General features: G+C 52.4%; 1 protein-coding gene across 1 annotated transcript in view; it reads left to right on the top strand.

Annotated features, from left to right (window-relative positions):
• The first annotated feature begins 7,987 nt into the window (after positions 1 to 7,987).
• LOC133357346 (FERM, ARHGEF and pleckstrin domain-containing protein 1-like) overlaps positions 7,988 to 17,396 on the top strand; it is a 77,273-nt gene continuing 67,864 nt past the window's right edge. Inside the window, 1 exon segment of the mRNA XM_061575252.1 lies at positions 7,988 to 8,264. The gene's annotated coding sequence lies outside the window, so the exon portion shown is untranslated.

Below are 17,396 nucleotides of genomic sequence, written 5' to 3'. Positions count from 1 at the left end.
TGAGTGCAATTGTTCAGCGTGTTTGTTCAAGCTTATTTGGATTGTCTGTATGCTTATACAGACGTAGATTCCCTTGGGGCCCCTCTCGAAAACGAGATTGCATTATCTATCTTTGAGTAAAGATATCTGATCATTAACTTTCGTGAGTGCTTTGGACACAGAAGTGCCTGCCACAGAGGATGCAACTGGGATCAGCTCACTCAGCACAAACACTCCCACACTAACCACGCCGACCAACGTGGTGAAGTATGGCCAAACGACACTCACAACTCACAGTGCATGAGCAGTGGATTGACCAAAGTAAATACGAGTACAATATGAGTCAAAGTCGAAGTGAGTTTTGGCTCAAATGAGCATTGAGGCAGTGCTCACTTCCTGTCTTCAACACCGAGCACGTGGTGGAAATTACACATTGCTATGGCGGGGGCCGAGTCTATCCATAGTACATCCACTGTTGACTTCCCCACAGAGTAGTGCTCATTACGAAGCCAGGAGAAACAGCCCGGCCCCCAACAGACGCGTGCGAACGCGATGCACTGCCCTCGTGCACACGTGGACGTGGGTTTCACGCCGACGCATCGGCGGCAGCAGAGCGGGGAGGACGTGCAACTCGGGGTGATGACAGAAGGTGAAGATTGAGTGGTGGCTATCCGGCCACCCCGTGTAGGAGGGAGTTTTTTTTGCAGCTGTACTTGGGCAGCAAAAGGAGACAAAGACCAGAGCAGCGGCGGTGGTGGTGGTGGTGCACTGCCTGCAATCGAGACCTTTTGCGAAGGGCCGTTGCCCGAAACGTCGGCTGCGACATCTGTTTTTTCCCCCCTCTCTAGGGGAATGCTATTCACGAATGTGGTGAGCATTTGTTATTTGTGCACCACTGCCAATGCGGTATTGGAAAATACAAGTTTATTTTTGGAGATGGTTGTGGTGGATCGTGACATTTCCAAGATGCGATACTTCAACGATGTAGCCAGGAGATGAAAATGCAGAAAGCGGAATGCTGGCCTGTCCGAGCAGTTGCTCCCTTTTCCAAAGACAAAGATATCCCGTATAGCCTTGAACAGACTGTTCGGGCAAGTGCTGTCAGCGAGCACCTATGAAGTCCGGCACAGAAAACGAGGGGCGGGTGGCCAGCACCGCGCCCACTGCTGATATTCACACATCGCACAAAGTTATCATTTAAGGCTGAGTCGACCGAGAGGAGGCCAAGGGCTGATTCGGATATTTGCTGCTGTTATTGGTCGTGAGCGGTGAGCTCGGGTCGCTAGGATCGTAGTGCTGTGTGCTAGCCACTGCACTACTGCTCCCCACTCTGGTTTGGTCACACATGCAAACACTCATTTAATACATTCCAATGCAGGAGCCTCCTGTAAAGGGGTTCGTGACCAAGTGAGGCTGTGATGAATAAATAACATTCAGTAAGGCGATTGGCCACACTCTCTCGTGCAAGTCCCTCCTGTGAACGTCTAGAGACAGCGAGGCTTTGCTTTATGAATAAATGAACATTTCATCTCCGTGAAGTAAATGGCATTCACAAAACTGGCCAAACATTCCAACGTGGGACCCTTATGAAAAAAAGAGTCTTGTGACTCTGCGATGCTTCACTTGGTTAATTCATCACATATCCTGGATAAATGAATTGCATTGAGGCATTTTAATATCTGAATACTGGACCCTTCTGGGAACAAAGGCCTTGAGTGAGACTTTCCTGCATTATCAGCGGACTACTGTGTAGGTTGTCACGCTTGTGCTGTCGAAAGCTCTCCGCTGTGTGTTTCGGATTCATATCCGACGTTTCGCCCCACCATCCCGAAAGTTCTTCATTCAATTTCATTCAGATTCTCGTTCAAGTTTGTGAATAAGCTCCCAACACGACCTGCAGCAAAACGTTGGATATCGCACCAAAATCCGTGGCGCAGCACACCCCAAAGACGCACTGCAACGCATCGGAGCCAAAGGAGACGACTTGATCACCAAATTACATTTCAGCCGTGTCATGCAGCTGCTTTGCTTGGGCTCGTATAAATAATGCAACAGCTGCCCCAGTTATAAGAGGGCATTGCAGACAGACACATTTGGGGCCATGTATTGTACCAGTGTCAAGCCGGTGACACGAGGAGCATTCTCCAGTGCTCGTTTCACAACTGCCAGGCGTCGCGAAAATCCGGCACTAAGAGACGGGGGCTGGGGCCTTATCCGAGCAGCTTCCGTGAAGACGGCAAGGGCTCCGCTTTGCCCTGACCCTGCCTGCGACGGTGGAAAGTGTGGCCTCTTCCCTCGAACACGATTACTGGAAAATTGAAGCATATGCATGAATTGCGTAATAATTTCGTTGGCAGGACGGAGGCCGATGGGTAGCTGTCGGGGCAAAACACGCTTGCGTTGTGTGCAAATTGGCCATTTTGCTCTGGTTAGTGCCTCCACGTTTTTGGAAAACGCTTTAACATAAACTCGCCCACCTTTCAATAGGGGAAGTCGCAAATCACAGGACAACGTGATACAACAGTCGCGTTCACGTTGGGTCATCTCTATCAGAGCTGTGGAGCGCCACCCCCACCCACCACCCCCATCCACCACCCCCATCCACCACCTCCACCCCCTTCCCCCCACCCTCACTACCTCCCCCCACCACCTCCGTTACGGAGGGATGGACGGACGTAGCTCGTGCGTCAACTCTTTCGAGCAGAGTCCGAGATGCGGCTCAAGGCAACCGCGATGATGATGCGTGGGCCCCAGACGATGCAGGCACCCAGCTTGAACCTCACTCGCTTCGTACTGTGCGTCGACGCAGAGGGGGAGTGGACGGGGAGAGAGTGGGGAGGGGGAGCAAGCAATCGTCGTACCCGTTTCACAAAGCCCACACCCCCCCCCACACACACATTCCTTCTCATCTCGTAGTTAAATGAGAACAAATGTGTTTCTGTGAGTCCCACGTGCATCACCCCCCACGGCCCATCCACCACTCTCTTTGTCTCCACCCCCTCCCCAGCTACCCACTTACTGACCGACCGCGAGGCAACAGGAAAGAATAAAAAAGTGCTCTCAAGCAAGGCCCAATGAAAGGCAAACTTCAGGCCAATCGGATGGCTGGACTCCCCCCAGGGGTCACCGGGTGAGGGGAAGGATGGGGGGGAAGGGGTGGAGGTGGGGTGGAGGGGCAGGAGGGGTGGGAGATGCAAGAAGCAGAGAGGGAAGGGGGAGAGGCAGGGAGATTTTGGCAGGGGAACGGCAGGAAGGTGAAGGTAGGACATGGGTGAGACCGGGAAGTGGATTTATTTGTGTAACCCGCGGGAGGTTTTAGGGTTCACAGAGATCCGTGGTTTTACAAGAGTCATTGGGCGGCACAGATTCCTGCTGTCACACAAGATGCGTACACTACTAAGTTGACAATTCTCAATGAGTGCCATTTATTTGAATAAACGTTGGTTTGGAATATTGATAACGTGGATAAAATTAATGTCCTTTCGAAGAAAAACTAGCTGAGAGAAACTCATGATTCTTCGTAACGGTGTGTGATATTTCTCAGTTGTTACATTGGATGTGAAACACGTGAATAGTGGATTTTATAGTAGCCTCCTGATTGTAAATGTGATGGGATGGAATCCGTCAAATGTCGCTTATTTTAACATAAAATTAATTTACGGGATCCTGAATGCATTGACTTTGATCGGCCTAATATCAAGGAACATTATTACATTTGCATCCCGCTCTTGAGCAGACATTTTTTGCGTTAAATTTGAATGAAAAAAAAATTCACGTAGTTTTTTTTTTACGTCCTAGAATAGAATTGTTCGAAACCGTAGTAAAACAGTGAACTTCCTGGCATCCAAAGTTTTGGTCCAGACAGAGGACGGAAGGGAGATGCGGGAAGGTGAAGACAGGGCAGTGGACACGCGATGGAGGTGAAAGATGAGGGCAGAGGGATATAGATTTAAGAGTGGTTGAGGGGCAGGGAGGTGATAGAGAGATGGAGGGAGATGCTGGGAGGAGTGGGGCTGAATCGTGGAGGTCTATGGAGGGAGAGGAGAGAGACTTGTAGAGAGGGGAGAAGCAGGGAGAAGCGATACTGGTGGGAGATGTAAAGCTCGTCTGTGAAGGCAGGTGAGGGCAGAGGAATGAGCTGATGTCTAATGAGCAAGGCGCCTCTTGGTTTTCATTGGAGTGGGGATTTCTGCCTCCCGTATCCCTCGGCGCCTCGGCTCGATTCCCTTTGGCTCAGGACCTCGCAATGTTCATAGGTACGGTGCCAAGGTTTCTATGGGCCATGTTTAATACACGCGATGCTATACATAGCACATCTGATGCATAAGCGTGCAGGGGTTCTAAAGTGTGTGTGTATGTATATATAGCCGAAGTCGAGGGTTGTGTTTACAATGGAAGCGGTGGTGGGTGGGCAGGGTTCGGGGTGAAGGGGGGGGAGGAGGGGCTGAGGGCGTACAGCAGCAGCAGTGCGGATATGCGAGTTTCTTTGCTGGAAAGGGCCCTATCCCGAAACGTTACAGCGTTATTGATGACGAATGTGTGGGGGAGCGATGGCCTAGTGGTTATTTCGCGGTTGTGCTGGCGAACCCGGCACCATGAGTTCGATTCCCGGCCTTATTTGAGTACCTGTTGCGGTATTTGAATAATCGCCTCTGGGGAGGCAAAGGTGGCCGGGGGTGGTGCTCGCCACACCAACTCGATTTCTGGCGCCGCGATGTCTGCCACCTGGTTATGATGTTGCTCGCCAACATCACTTGCCCCTCCAGCCTGCGTAGGCTACACGGAGGATCTTTGTCATTGCGGTGTAGGGTTAGTAGCGTGAGCTCAAAGGGAGGAGGGGCGAGGGTGACTAGCAACGAGTGGGGAGAGGCACAGGGAGAGTGTGGAGGGACACGGGGAGTGTATGTGTGTGTCACACGGGGGAGTGTGTGTGTGGCACACGGGGAGTGTGTGTGTGTCACACGGGGGAGTGTGTGTGTGTCACACGGGGAGTGTGTGTGTGTGTCACACGGGGTGTGTGCGTGTGTGTGGCACACGGGGTGTGTGCGTGTGTGTCACACGGGGAGTGTGTGTGACACACGGGGAGTGAGTGTGTGTGTGTGTCACACGGAGTGTGTGTGTGTGTACCTGAGTGGTTGTCACCCATTCCAGGGGGAGGGGTGTGTGTAGACTGCAGATAGGGGACGTGTTGTCTCTGAGTGTGTGTTTGTGTTTATACTGTGGCCTGGTGCTGGCCACCCACCCCCTCGTGTGCAATGCCGGCCTTCATAGGTGCTCGCTAACAGCACTTACCCAAACAGTCTGTCAAAGCTACACGGGGATCTTTGTCTTTGTGTACTGTAGTGTGTGCCTAGCAACTATGAAGGCTGTGTAGTAAACATCGTCACTGGGGAGACAAAGGCGGCCGGGCGTGGTTGCGTGCCGTTCCGGCCTTCGTAGGCGCTACTCGTTAACAGCACTTTCCCCTACAATCTGTTTCGACTCTGTGCGTGTGGGATTCTCGGTTGTTGCGTAACGGTGTTGGACTGACGCCCCCCCCCACCTCGCCATTCAAGAGCAATTACCCTGTGTGTGCTTCGTCGTTCCCCCCGAGCACATTCCAAATGTTTAATCCTGCACAGGGTCCATGCCGAAGCCACGAGTTGAAGCCCGCTGGTTCGGCTTTGGTGGTGCGTGCGCGCGCGCGCGTGTGTGTCAATATGCCAGTGGCACGCGGGCCGTGGCGTGTCTCGACTGCAGATGGGAGGGCTGATGGATTAGAGATGAATTGTGTGTGAGTGTAAATGGTGAGTCGATGTGTCGACCAGCAGAGGGGAGGACTAGTGTGGAGAGGGTGTGTGTGTGTGTGTAGGCTGTGTGTGTATGTAGGGTGGGCTAGTGTGGAGAGCGTGTGTGTAGGGTTCAGTGCCGGATTAAGCTCGTCGCATATGTTATACAGGGGTCCTAAATTAAATAAATTTAACTAGCATAGAAAGTAATTGTATTTTTTAATTTGCTATACAGCCAGATAATACGACAAATCGCTAACCTGAAACACCCGGTCGTTCGTAAAAGTTGAAGGCGGTATACTATAGTAATAGAGCAAGTGCAGAATCACTTAACCGGAATCGATAGCTTGAAAGCATTTAGCGCGGGGCCCTTGAAAGTGCGGGGCCCGTAGCTATTACATGTGTAACTACTGCATGTGTAGCTACTACATGTGAAGTGTGTGTGTAGGTTGTAGAATTGTGTCATGTAAGACACAATACAAAGACACCGTAGTTATATTGAGTAGGGTGTGTGTGTGTAGGTTGTAGAATTGTGTCATGCAAGAACACTGCAATATGGAAGCGTTGGTATTATAGAGGTGTGTGTGGATATAGGGGTGTGTATGTAGGGTTCTATGGGTAGTGGGTGTGTGTAAAGAGGTGTGAGGAGCGGTGGCGCAGTGGTTAGCGCTACGGTGACCCTGAGTTCGAGTCACTCTCACGACCGGTGCCGAATGTTTGAAATGGAACTGTGCCTCCCCGAGGTAGACTCAGCCGTAATTGGGTCAGCCGGTTCGTCGTCTAAACTCCAGTACCGGGCGTGGTGTCGTCCACCCAACCCATGGTGAACCGTGCCGACCTTCATAGGTGTTCGCTATTAGCACCGTCTGTTAAAGGGGCTATATGGGGATCTTTGTGTGTGGAGTTAAGAGTTAACGCTGCAGTTGTGTGCTTGACATTAAGGTGATAGGTGTGTGTGTGTAGCGGTAGGGCTAATGTGTACTGTATGTGTAGAGGGTGTGTGTGTATGTAGGGAGGGCTAGTGTGTACAGGGTGTGTGTGTAGGCTAGGCGTATGTAGGGAGGGCGAGTGTATAGGGGTGTGTGTGTGTAGTCTGTGTGTATGTAGGGAGGGCTCGTGTGTAGAGGGTGTGTGTGTAGTCTGTGTGTATGTAGGGAGGGCTAGTGTGTAGAGGGTGTGTGTAGTCTGTGTGTATGTAGGGAGGGCTAGTGTGTAGAGGGTGTGTGTGTGTAGTCTGTGTGTATGTAGGGAGGGCTAGTGTGTAGAGGGTGTGTGTGTGTAGTCTGTGTGTATGTAGGGGGGGCTAGTGTGTAGAGGGTGTGTGTGTAGTCTGTGTGTATGTAGGGAGGGCTAGTGTGTAGAGGGTGTGTGTGTAGTCTGTGTGTATGTAGGGAGGGCTAGTGTGTAGAGGGTGTGTGTGTAGTCTGTGTGTATGTAGAGAGGGTGTGTGTGTGTAGTCTGTGTGTATGTAGGGAGGGAGGGCTAGTGTGTAGAGGGTGTGTGTGTCGGCTGTGTGTATGTAGGGGGGGCTAGTGTGTAGAGGGTGTGTGTGTAGTCTGTGTGTATGTAGGGAGGGCTAGTGTGTAGAGGGGGTGTGTGTAGTCTGTGTGTATGTAGAGAGGGTGTGTGTGTGTAGTCTGTGTGTATGTAGGGAGGGAGGGCTAGTGTGTAGAGGGTGTGTGTGTCGGCTGTGTGTATGTAGGGGGGGCTAGTGTGTAGAGGGTGTGTGTGTAGTCTGTGTGTATGTAGGGAGGGCGAGTGTGTAGAGGGTGTGTGTAGTCTGTGTGTATGTATGTAGGGAGAGCTAGTGTGTAGAGGGTGTGTGTGTAGTTTGTGTGTATGTAGGGGGGGCTAGTGTGTAGAGGGTGTGTGTGTAGTTTGTGTGTATGCAGGGGGGGCTAGTGTGTAGAGGCTGTGTGTGTGTAGTCTGTGTGTATGTATGTATGTAGGGGAGGCTAGTGTGTAGAGGGTGTGTGTAGTCTGTATGTAGGTAGGGGGGGCTAGTGTGTAGAGGGAGTGTGTGTGTAGTCTGTGTGTATGTATGTAGGGGGGGCTAGTGTGTAGAGGGTGTGTGTGTGTAGTCTGTGTGTATGTAGGGAGGGAGGGATAGTGTGTAGAGGGTGTGTGTAGTCTGTGTGTATGTAGGTAGGGGGGGCTAGTGTGTAGAGGGTGTGTGTGTGTAGTCTGTGTGTATGTATGTAGGGGGGGGCTAGTGTGTAGAGGGTGTGTGTCGCGCTGCGCTGGAGGAATGTTTCGCTCCGCGTGGGGTCTACGCTGCTGCGCGTAGCCACTCTCAGACGCTCTCGGCGCAGGCACCGTCGCTCCTGCGACCACAGCGGCAAGACACCGTTTGGGGGGGTGGGGGGACAGGAGGAGACACGAGGAGATAGACCCACGGAGACCCGAGGAGACACGAGGAGATAGACCCACGGAGACGCAAGGAGACAGGACAACGACGGAGACAGGCGGACAGAGGCGAGAGGCAGAAGGAGAGGCGAGCACTGCGCTTCCGTGCAGGTGATGATGGCGGGACTCGCTCGGCCCCGTCTCCGCGTGTCTCCGTCTCCCCACGTCGGTGTCTCTGCGTACGTCGTGTCTCGATGTCTCGCGCGCGTGTGTAGATTGCAGCCCTGCGTGTGTGTCCGTGTGACGGTGTCTCTCTCCGCCTCGGTGTCTCTGTCTCACGGTGTCTGCCTCTGTGCTTCTGTCTCAGCCTTTCGCGACCGCTGTCTGTCTGTCTCTCTCTGTCTGTCTCTCTCTGTCGCTGTGTCTGTGTGCTGTGTCTCCGTGTGTGTGTCTCCGTGTGCCTGCATCTGCCCTTCCGTGTCTCCATTTCCGTGTCTCTGTGGTGGTGTGTTCGTCTCGCCGAGTTTGTGTCTCCGCATCGCTGCGTTAATCCCACTCCCGTCCGCCCCTCTGTGTGTGTGTACATCTGACTGTGTCTCTCTGTGTGTCTCTCTCTGTGTGTGTCTCTCTGTGTGTGTACATCTGACTGTGTCTCTCTGTGTGTGTCTCTCTGTGTGTGTCTCTCTGTGTGTGTTTCTGTGTGTGTGTCTCTCTGTGTCTCTCTGTGTGTGTCTGTGTGTGTGTACATCTGACTGTGTGTGTGTGTACATCTGACTGTGTCTCTCTGTGTGTGTGTCTCTGTGTCGTGTCTGTGTGTGTGTACATCTGACTGTGTCTCTGTGTGTGTGTACATCTGACTGTCTCTCTGTGTGTCTCTCTGTGTGTGTACATCTGACTGTCTCTCTCTGTGTGTGTACATCTGACTGTGTCTCTCTGTGTGTCTCTCTCTGTGTGTCTCTCTCTGTGTGTATCTGTGTGTGTGTATATCTGACTGTGTCTCTATCTCACAGTCGCTGTCTCGCCCTGTCCGAACAATCGCCGTTGCCTCTGCGCACCCTGGCGCATCACCTCTGTCCCCCCTCCACACGTGTCTCTCTCCATCTTGGTTACATCTGTAGCAGAATGCGTTCTCAACCCATGTCTCTCGCTATACGTCAGCTTCTACACATGCCTTTGTCTCTCTCTGAATGTTGGAAGGTGTCCATGCAACCGGCGTTGTATCGCCATCATAGCCGTCGTCTCTCTCTCTGTGTTTCTCAGCCTGTCTCTCTGTCTCCATTTGAATGTCTGTCCCTCTGCGATGTGCAACAGCGTTAGACGGAGTGTGTATCAGGTATTCCGGATGACTTGGCCTCATCACATATCGAATGAGGCGTCAGCCTGGACATTTCTTTGGATGGATGGCCACGATGCAACAACAGGTCGCTGCTATAGGATGCGGTGGTTGATAAAACATTTCTGTTGTTGTACTATACATCTATGTCCCTCTCATGTCGCCCAACTCGCATTGACCAGCGTGGTGAAGTATGGTCCAATACAAATGGGCAAAGCGGCTGTTACCAGCACACAAAGTGTCGATCACGCACGTGTTGTGCGTACGAGTCCTGCCCATTGCTGCTGGTGGTGGCACGCGCACAATGTACTACGATCTCTCTACTAACCTGAGTTCGACTCATTTCTGTAACGTCTACCACCATCACCTGTCACATTCTGTGAAGCTGACGGTGATCCTAAGCATGCTCTAGGATGCGGGGTTTCGTCGGATTTATTTGGAACCTCTACGGTGCAGGGTGTGTAAACATCGCCTCTAGGGAGACAAAGGCGGACCCGACAGTCTGTTACGGTGAATACCGGGGGAGTTTTTTTTGGTCTTTTGTTTGCCCAAACAGTCCGGCATCTTTACATAGCCATCATAATTTACAGCCATTTGCCAACTCCCCTGTTGGATGAAATCTCTGTACGGGTAATGCGTTCATACACAATTTTAGTGTGTATGTGTGTGTGTGCGCGCACGTGTGTGGATGTGTGTGCACATATGCAGTTGTTATGTGTACCTAGTATGCGTTTTATGCGTGTGTGCGTATTCGTGTTTGTGTGTGTGTGTGCACGCCCCGGTAGAATCGGTATGATTCAAGCTCGCTATCGATTGTATGCATAGATTGATGGTTATCGAATGCTTTGCATGTTAAGTACAAATGTGCATTCATTTAATTGCGTGTGTGTTAAAATGATTTCCCTTGTGCGATGTGTAAATGTCGTAACTGGGGGATACAAAGGCGGTCGGGCGGGGGCGCTGGCCCACCCCGTGCCGTTTTTCGGTCTTCGGAGGTGCGCCGCTCACAGCACTTGCCCCAATAATCTGAGCAGGCTATACGGGGGATCTTTGTATCTCGGTATCTGTGGACATAATGGTTGGTGTGTGCGTGTTCACGCCACTCCAGCTGACACCAATGGGATCTAATTAAGCCATTTAAACAATATTGCTGTTTGTGTGTTAGTGGTGTGTGTGGTGTGTGTATGGTGGTGGTATGGCAGTGGTGTGTGTATGGTAGTGGTGTATGCTGTTGTGTGTGTATGGTAGTGGTGTGTGTGGGTATGGTAGTGGTGTGTGTGGGTATGGTAGTGGTGTGTGTGGGTATGGTAGTGGAGTGTGTGTGTATGGTAGTTGGGTGTGTGTGTGGTGTGTGTGGTGTGTGTATGGTAGTGGCGTGTGTGTGTATGGTGTGTGTGTGTATGGTAGTGGTGTGTGTATGGTATGTGTGTGTGTGTGGTAGTGGTGTGTGTGTGTGGTAGTGGTGTGTGTGTGTGGTGTGTGTATGGTAGTGGTGTGTGTATGGTGTGTATGGTATGTGTGTGTGTGTATGGTGTGTGTGTATATGGTGTGTGTGTGTATGGTAGTGGTATGTGTGTATGGTGTGTGTGTGGTAGTGGTGTGTATGGTAGTGGTGTGTATGGTAGTGGTGTGTGTATGGTGTGTGTGTGTATGGTGTGTGTGGTAGTGGTGTGTGTATTATGTGTATGGTGTGTGTGTGGTAGTAGTGTGTGTGTATGGTGTGTGTATGGTGTGTGTGTGTGTGGTAGTGGTGTGTGTGTGGTGTGTACGTGGTAGTGGTGTGGTGTGTATGTGGTAGTGGTGTGTGTGTATGTGGTAGTGGTGTGTGTGTGTGGTAGTGGTGTGTGGTAGTGGTGAGTGTGTGTATGGTGTTTGTGCATGGTGTGTGTATATGGTGTGTGTGTATGGTAGTGGTGTGTATGGTGTGTGTGTATGGTGTGTGTGTGGTAGTGGTGTGTGTGTTGGGGAGCGGTGGAGCAGCGGTAAGCTCGACGATTATCTGAACCCGTCCTGGGCCTGCCAGGACCGGTCGAGTTTCTAGTTTAGTTTCAAACGAGTACCTGGTGCCGTGTGTAAACATCGCCACTAGGGAGACAAAGGCGGCCGGGCGTGGTATTGACCTCTCGAGCGCCATGCCGGCCTTCATAGGTGTTCGCTTAACAGCACTTGCCCCAGCAGTCTGTTAAGGCTCCAGGAGGGATCTTTGTATTCACTGAACACGTGTCGCTTCATCTCTTCATCTCCACCTGGTCTGCCTTGACCCCATTTGGGACGTGAGATCACTGGGTGTCAACTTGGTGTGCTCACATCATCAACAAAGGAAGGATTGCAAGCGTGGCCTGTCTCTCAAGTGCAGGACATACATCACCCCCTGTGTGTGAGTGTGAATATGAAGAGTGCTAGAGGGTTTAGGCACAATGCCATATTTCGAAGACAAATATCACCCACCGTTTGTCTTCCCGCACAGAGAGTTGGAGCAAATGCTGTTCGCGAACACCTTAGAAGGGCTGCTGGCACAGCGCTAATGTTTTGCACACCGCAGTCAGGTGTTCATTTAAGGCCGAGTCTACGTAGGGGAGGCCCCGCCACCGGTTCAGATATCGCAATGCCACTGCCGTTAGCCGTGACCGGGAATTGAACCCACGTCGCCGGGTTCAAAGCGCAAAATCACCAGGCCACTACACAACAACTTACGTAGCACTTTCAATATGATACAAAGAACAACCCCCACCACCACCACCGTACAAAGTAGCCTTGACAGAATGTCGGGCAAGGGCTGTTAGCGAGCACGTATGGAGGCGGACCACGGCACAGACAACAACACGCTCTGCTGTGCGAGGTTGTCACACACAGAACGCGCATTCATGAGATGAATGTAGGTCAAGCCTGCCCCTGATTATTAAAGAGATGCTACCATTCTAGCGCCGAAGGATGTTCGCAGTGGGTGTGATGATAAGCACCACCGGGGCTTGCAATCCAGAGGTCGGCGGTTTCGATTTCCCGGCGTGGCAGTTGAAGCAATGGGCAGGTTGCTTAAAATCTCCCTGCCCTTGCACACATCCACCCAGCCGTGGAAATAGGTGCGCATCACAATCAGCCGATAGGCGGGTGGAATACGTGGTGGGCTAAAGCCGTGGACGTTTCCGACCTTTTCTGACCATCGTGGAAGAGTAGGCCAAAGAACACCCTCTGGGGAGGGTCTCCCCGGAGCTCCCTCTAGTGGGGGGCGCCTTCCGCCAGCGGTGGCGCGAGCGAGCAATTGCGGGGCTGCTCCTTTACCTATTATCGTCCAAGCAAAGCCTCGAGTCGTCATCCTGTGTGCGTTGCTGTATCCTGTGCACATATTAATTAATTAATCACAGGAGTGTACAGCACTTGGGTTTACTGTAATGATATTTTATTTATCGGGGGGTGTCTGCGATTTTACTCCTCGTATCCGCGGATGAAAAGAAATCGCGGACAATTGGAGTAATTCGCCACGCGGCGACTCAACTTTATTCGCGAACAATCGTATTCGGAAGCCGCTTCACTTCGCGCAATGGATACAATGGAGGATAACCGCGGGTAACGAAGGACGAATTGGTGGGGCTGCCGGTAAAGGGAGTTTTTGCAGACCCTACAGCTGCTACGGATCATACAAGCCGGGAGTCCTGTAATAGGGCCCCATCGCATTGTGCCCATACACAGAAGGCACATGGATAGTTTACCAGACATATACACGTGGAGCCAACGGGGTTGGCAGCAGTGCCGCACAATGAACTGTTGTGCTGCACTTCTATGAACCCCAGTGATGTATCCTCCCCCGCTTTCACCCAGCCACCCTGACCAGCGTGGCGAAGTATGCTCAGACAGCTCCTGCGACCCACGCAATGTGCAGAGGGCCCTCATCCAGCAGTGGATTGACAATAGGGCTGTACTTGCACACATACATACCACATAGGTATTCACCGTGTACTTCAAAGACAAACTCCCCCGTATAGCCTGTAACAGACTGTTGGGGTAAGTGCTGTTAGTGAGCACCTACCAAGGCCGGCACGGCACACGAGGGGGTGGGTCGCCAACACCTCGCCCGGCCATCTTTGTCTCACCAGTGGTGATGTTTATACCAGGTACTATACGAATTTGAGGTTGAGTCGAACTAGAGGAGGCCGAGGACCGGTTCAGATAATCGTTAATGGTGTTGGCCGTGAGCGGGAATCGAGTTTTGGTCGCCGGGTTCGTAGCGCACCACGCTAACCGCTACACTCTCGCTCCCCGTGGTGTGTGATGCACCGTGTACATCACATCCCACACACCTGTACAACATGAGGCCCATGCTATGCCTGTCGCATATCACACATACCACACCTATATTCACCACGAAGGCCACACGCAAACGCCACTTAGGCGGGCGGTGGTGGTGGCTATGCGTGCCTGTAAATACAGCCACCGTGGAGGCAGCGAGGGTTTGTGGATTGCAGCAATGTAGGGACAGATTTCGATTTAAAGCTTTCGTGACTGCAGGGATTCATCTTCTTGGTTCTTTCGGTAAAGTCACGTAGAATGGAAATAATAAAATAATAAAATAAAACATAAGATAATTCTCACGGCGTTTCGGCCGTCCTCAGACGCTGTCTCCCCGACAGACCTGGTCTCCACCTGAGGACGGCTGCTTGCGTTGTGGCCGAAACGTCGTGAGAATGATCTTATTATGTTTTATTTCATTATTTTATTATTTCCATTCTACGTGACTTTCCCGAAAGAACCAAGAAAATGTAGGGACAATTCCTTGTCGTGGGTGTAGAGGAGGTTGCCATACCCTGGCTCGCCAGGAGAAGGCTGTACAGCAAAGTGCAGACTAATCTCATCTGTCCCTTCTGTTCGGGAATATGGCGTTGCCCCCTCTCGCACGTGTCGGGTTTCGACTTGCATGAGATTTTACTTTTCAGCGAATGGGGGGGGGGGGGGGGGGCTTCTGTCTGGCCGAAGAGAGAGAGGGGACAGAGAGTCGGCATTGTGAAGTGACAATTCATGGCGAGTCACTGCGTCAACTCTACTCGCTCTCACGGGGGTCATGCGATACTAACGATGTGGCATTCGTCCAGATCTTTGACCCCTCCGCTCATTGTTTCTGATGCCCTGTGTGCTTGGCGGATTAGCTCGCTTCGATTCGCCCTTCGCAAAGGTGGCTCAGCGGGTAGACCGCGGGGGGATATATGCAGCGACGCGACTCGTTCGACCCGTTCTCCCAGCTGGCTGCGCGGACACTTGAGATGTCCAACAGCACAACAACACCACCTCTCTCTCTTTCACGCGTGTGCGAGTGCGCGCGTACAGCCGGCACGTGTGTAGTTCGCGAGACTGTACGTTGAGCGGGGAGCGCCGCTGTCGTGGTGAGTGCGCTGCGCTACGCACCGGCCGCTCACCCGAGTTCGATTCCCGCTCACGGGCCCAACACCGGTGACAATTATCCGAACCGCTCCTGGAACTCCACAAGGTCGACAGCCTCAAATGAGTACCTGGTGTGGCGTGTGAAGATTGCCACGAGGGAGACAAAGGTGGTCGGGCGTGGTGAGGGCCACCCACTCCCATGTGTGCTGCCCCGGCCTTCATAAGTGCTGCTCACTAACAGCACTTTCCCCAACAGTCCGTTAAGCCGATGTGGGGGGGGGGGGGGGGGGGGGGGGGTTTGTGGGGAGTGACAGTGGGGCCGTCCATAAATGACGTCACGCGATTTTGGACGATTTTTGACCCCCCCCCGCTCGTCACACGGCGTCACAAAAAGTCAGATCCCCCCCTCAAATATGACGTCACAAAGCTCTGCCCCCCCCCCCAAAAACCATATTTCTATTTTGAAAATTAAAAATGCTTCAAATGGCTGTAAACTATTGTCATTGTAGTGCGTATTTAATGTGGCGCTGCACTCTGATGTTGTAGGAGAAAACATGTATTAAAAAGTCTATTTAATTAAGTAGAACGTGTTGTCTATTTAAAGTTGCGCATTTTGATGTGACGTCACATTTCTCAACCCCCCCCTCGTCACAGATCGTCACAAATTTGTGACCCCCCTCATCCCCCTAGGTGCGTGACGTCATTTATGGACGGCCCCAGTGTTGTGGTTCGTGCACTTTGCTACGAACCCGCCGACCCGAGTTCCAATATCAGCGATGGATATCTGGCCTTCCCCTAGGCCGACTCAGCCTTAAAATGAGGACCTGGCAGGGGGTGTAAATATCAGTACTGGGGAGACAAAGGCGGCCAGGAGTGGTGCTGAACACCCATGCTGTTGGGTGCAGTGATGGCCTTCAGAGGTGCTCACGAACAGCCCCAACAGTCTAAGTAGGTTATAAAGGGATCTTTGTATAATAGGGCCTGTCACAGTATTGAACACATGGAGTAACAGGAGTAATTTCAGAAGAAGAAGAGGAAAAACATCAAGAGGCTGACATTACTTCTATGTATCACCTGCCATGCGAGTATTTCAATGCCGTGTTCTAAATGCGTGGTAGCACAGTGGTTACCACACCCTGCTATGAACCCAGAGACGTATCCCGGCCATTGGTAACATCGTCCGTGCCGAGCGACTTAAGAACCGGTCGGTGTCCACGACCTGTTTTCTTTTCACCATCTCGCATTGACCGGCGTGGTGAAGTATGGTCAAATAACCCCAGTAGCGGATTAACAAGAGGCGGGAAAATATCGTTATTTATATTTATTAATTATTGGAATTTTTGCCCAACGATGCTGGAGTTCATCAATGCTTCGGAAAGGTAAAGGCGCAGATCCTGCAATCGCTTGCTTGCACCACTGCTGATGGAAGGGCATCCACTACATGGAGCTCTAGAGAAGCCGCTCGAGAAGGTTTAAAAAACGAAACGAATCTGACCAGAAGTCTTGGAAGAGCCGGGAGTGCCGCACACTTTACCGCACCACGTTGTGATCCGCCAATCGAGTGTGGTATTGCTGCTGGGTGATCAGAGAGGCGGAGGAGATTTGGGAACTCGTTTGAACTGCCACACCGGGGAGATTGAACGGACGAGCTCTGCACTGTGAGCCCAGTGCGCTGCTGACCATTACAACCGAAGTGCTACATGAGAAGGTTTCTTAAAAGACACGAGTGGTAATTCGACTTTGCTGTTCTCGTTATAGTTCGACGGTCAAATCACGCGCGCGTTGTCGCAGACGTTTCGGGCCTGCGCCCGGCGGACATCAATCGAGACGTGACACCAGTCCTGCGTCGTTGTTTATTTCTCAATTCCCCCCCCCAACCACCTTCTCCGTGTGGCGTTCGCGAACTGTACGTTTGGTGTGAGCCGGCCTGGCAAGCAGCTCTGTCTCAAAGTTGCGACCCGCTCCGCGTTCGCCACTGACCCGGCCCTCCCGTGCCACGAGAGGCGGTCGCGCAACTCTGTGAGGAGCGCGACCCCGTGAGGATCGGTGGAGCTCGTCTTCTGCCGAGCGCGGCCCTCTTGTCCACTCCGTCGCTGGATGAGGGTGTCCCCCACTCCATCCCGGTCTCGTGAGGGCGACGGGGTTCGTTGAACGTATTTCGCCATGCCGGTTAGCGCCGGTTGGTTAAGGCGGGGAGCGCCCAGACGTCAGAGGTCATGTGGTCACGCGTGTGTTTTAAACAAGCGGTTTCCAAACAGCTGCTTGCAACAAGTGTCCCTTCGTACGTGGCTGGGTCCATTCGCACGTCTAGACGAGTGTCGGGGTGACAGACCGACCAACTCTCGGACCGACCCTCCGACAACCCCTCGCGCTAACTGACCGACTGTCCGACTGACCCTCGGGCCAAGCGACCAACCATTGGACAAAACAACGGACCTTCCGACCGACCGACCGACCGTTGGGACCGTCCCTCTGACCAATCCATCGGACAGACCAACCCGACCCTCGGACCGACACCACGCGCTTCCGAAGAGTGCACAGCTGAGAGGGCTACTCGACGAGCACGACGTTTATGCCGCCTCCCCCCTCCCCCTCCCGTG

Source organism: Lethenteron reissneri, chromosome 57 (genome assembly GCF_015708825.2).
Source record: "Lethenteron reissneri isolate LAM-NWPU_2019-01 chromosome 57, ASM1570882v1, whole genome shotgun sequence".
In the NCBI taxonomy this organism is placed as follows: domain Eukaryota; kingdom Metazoa; phylum Chordata; class Hyperoartia; order Petromyzontiformes; family Petromyzontidae; genus Lethenteron; species Lethenteron reissneri.
This window is presented reverse-complemented; position numbering and strand designations above follow the sequence as displayed.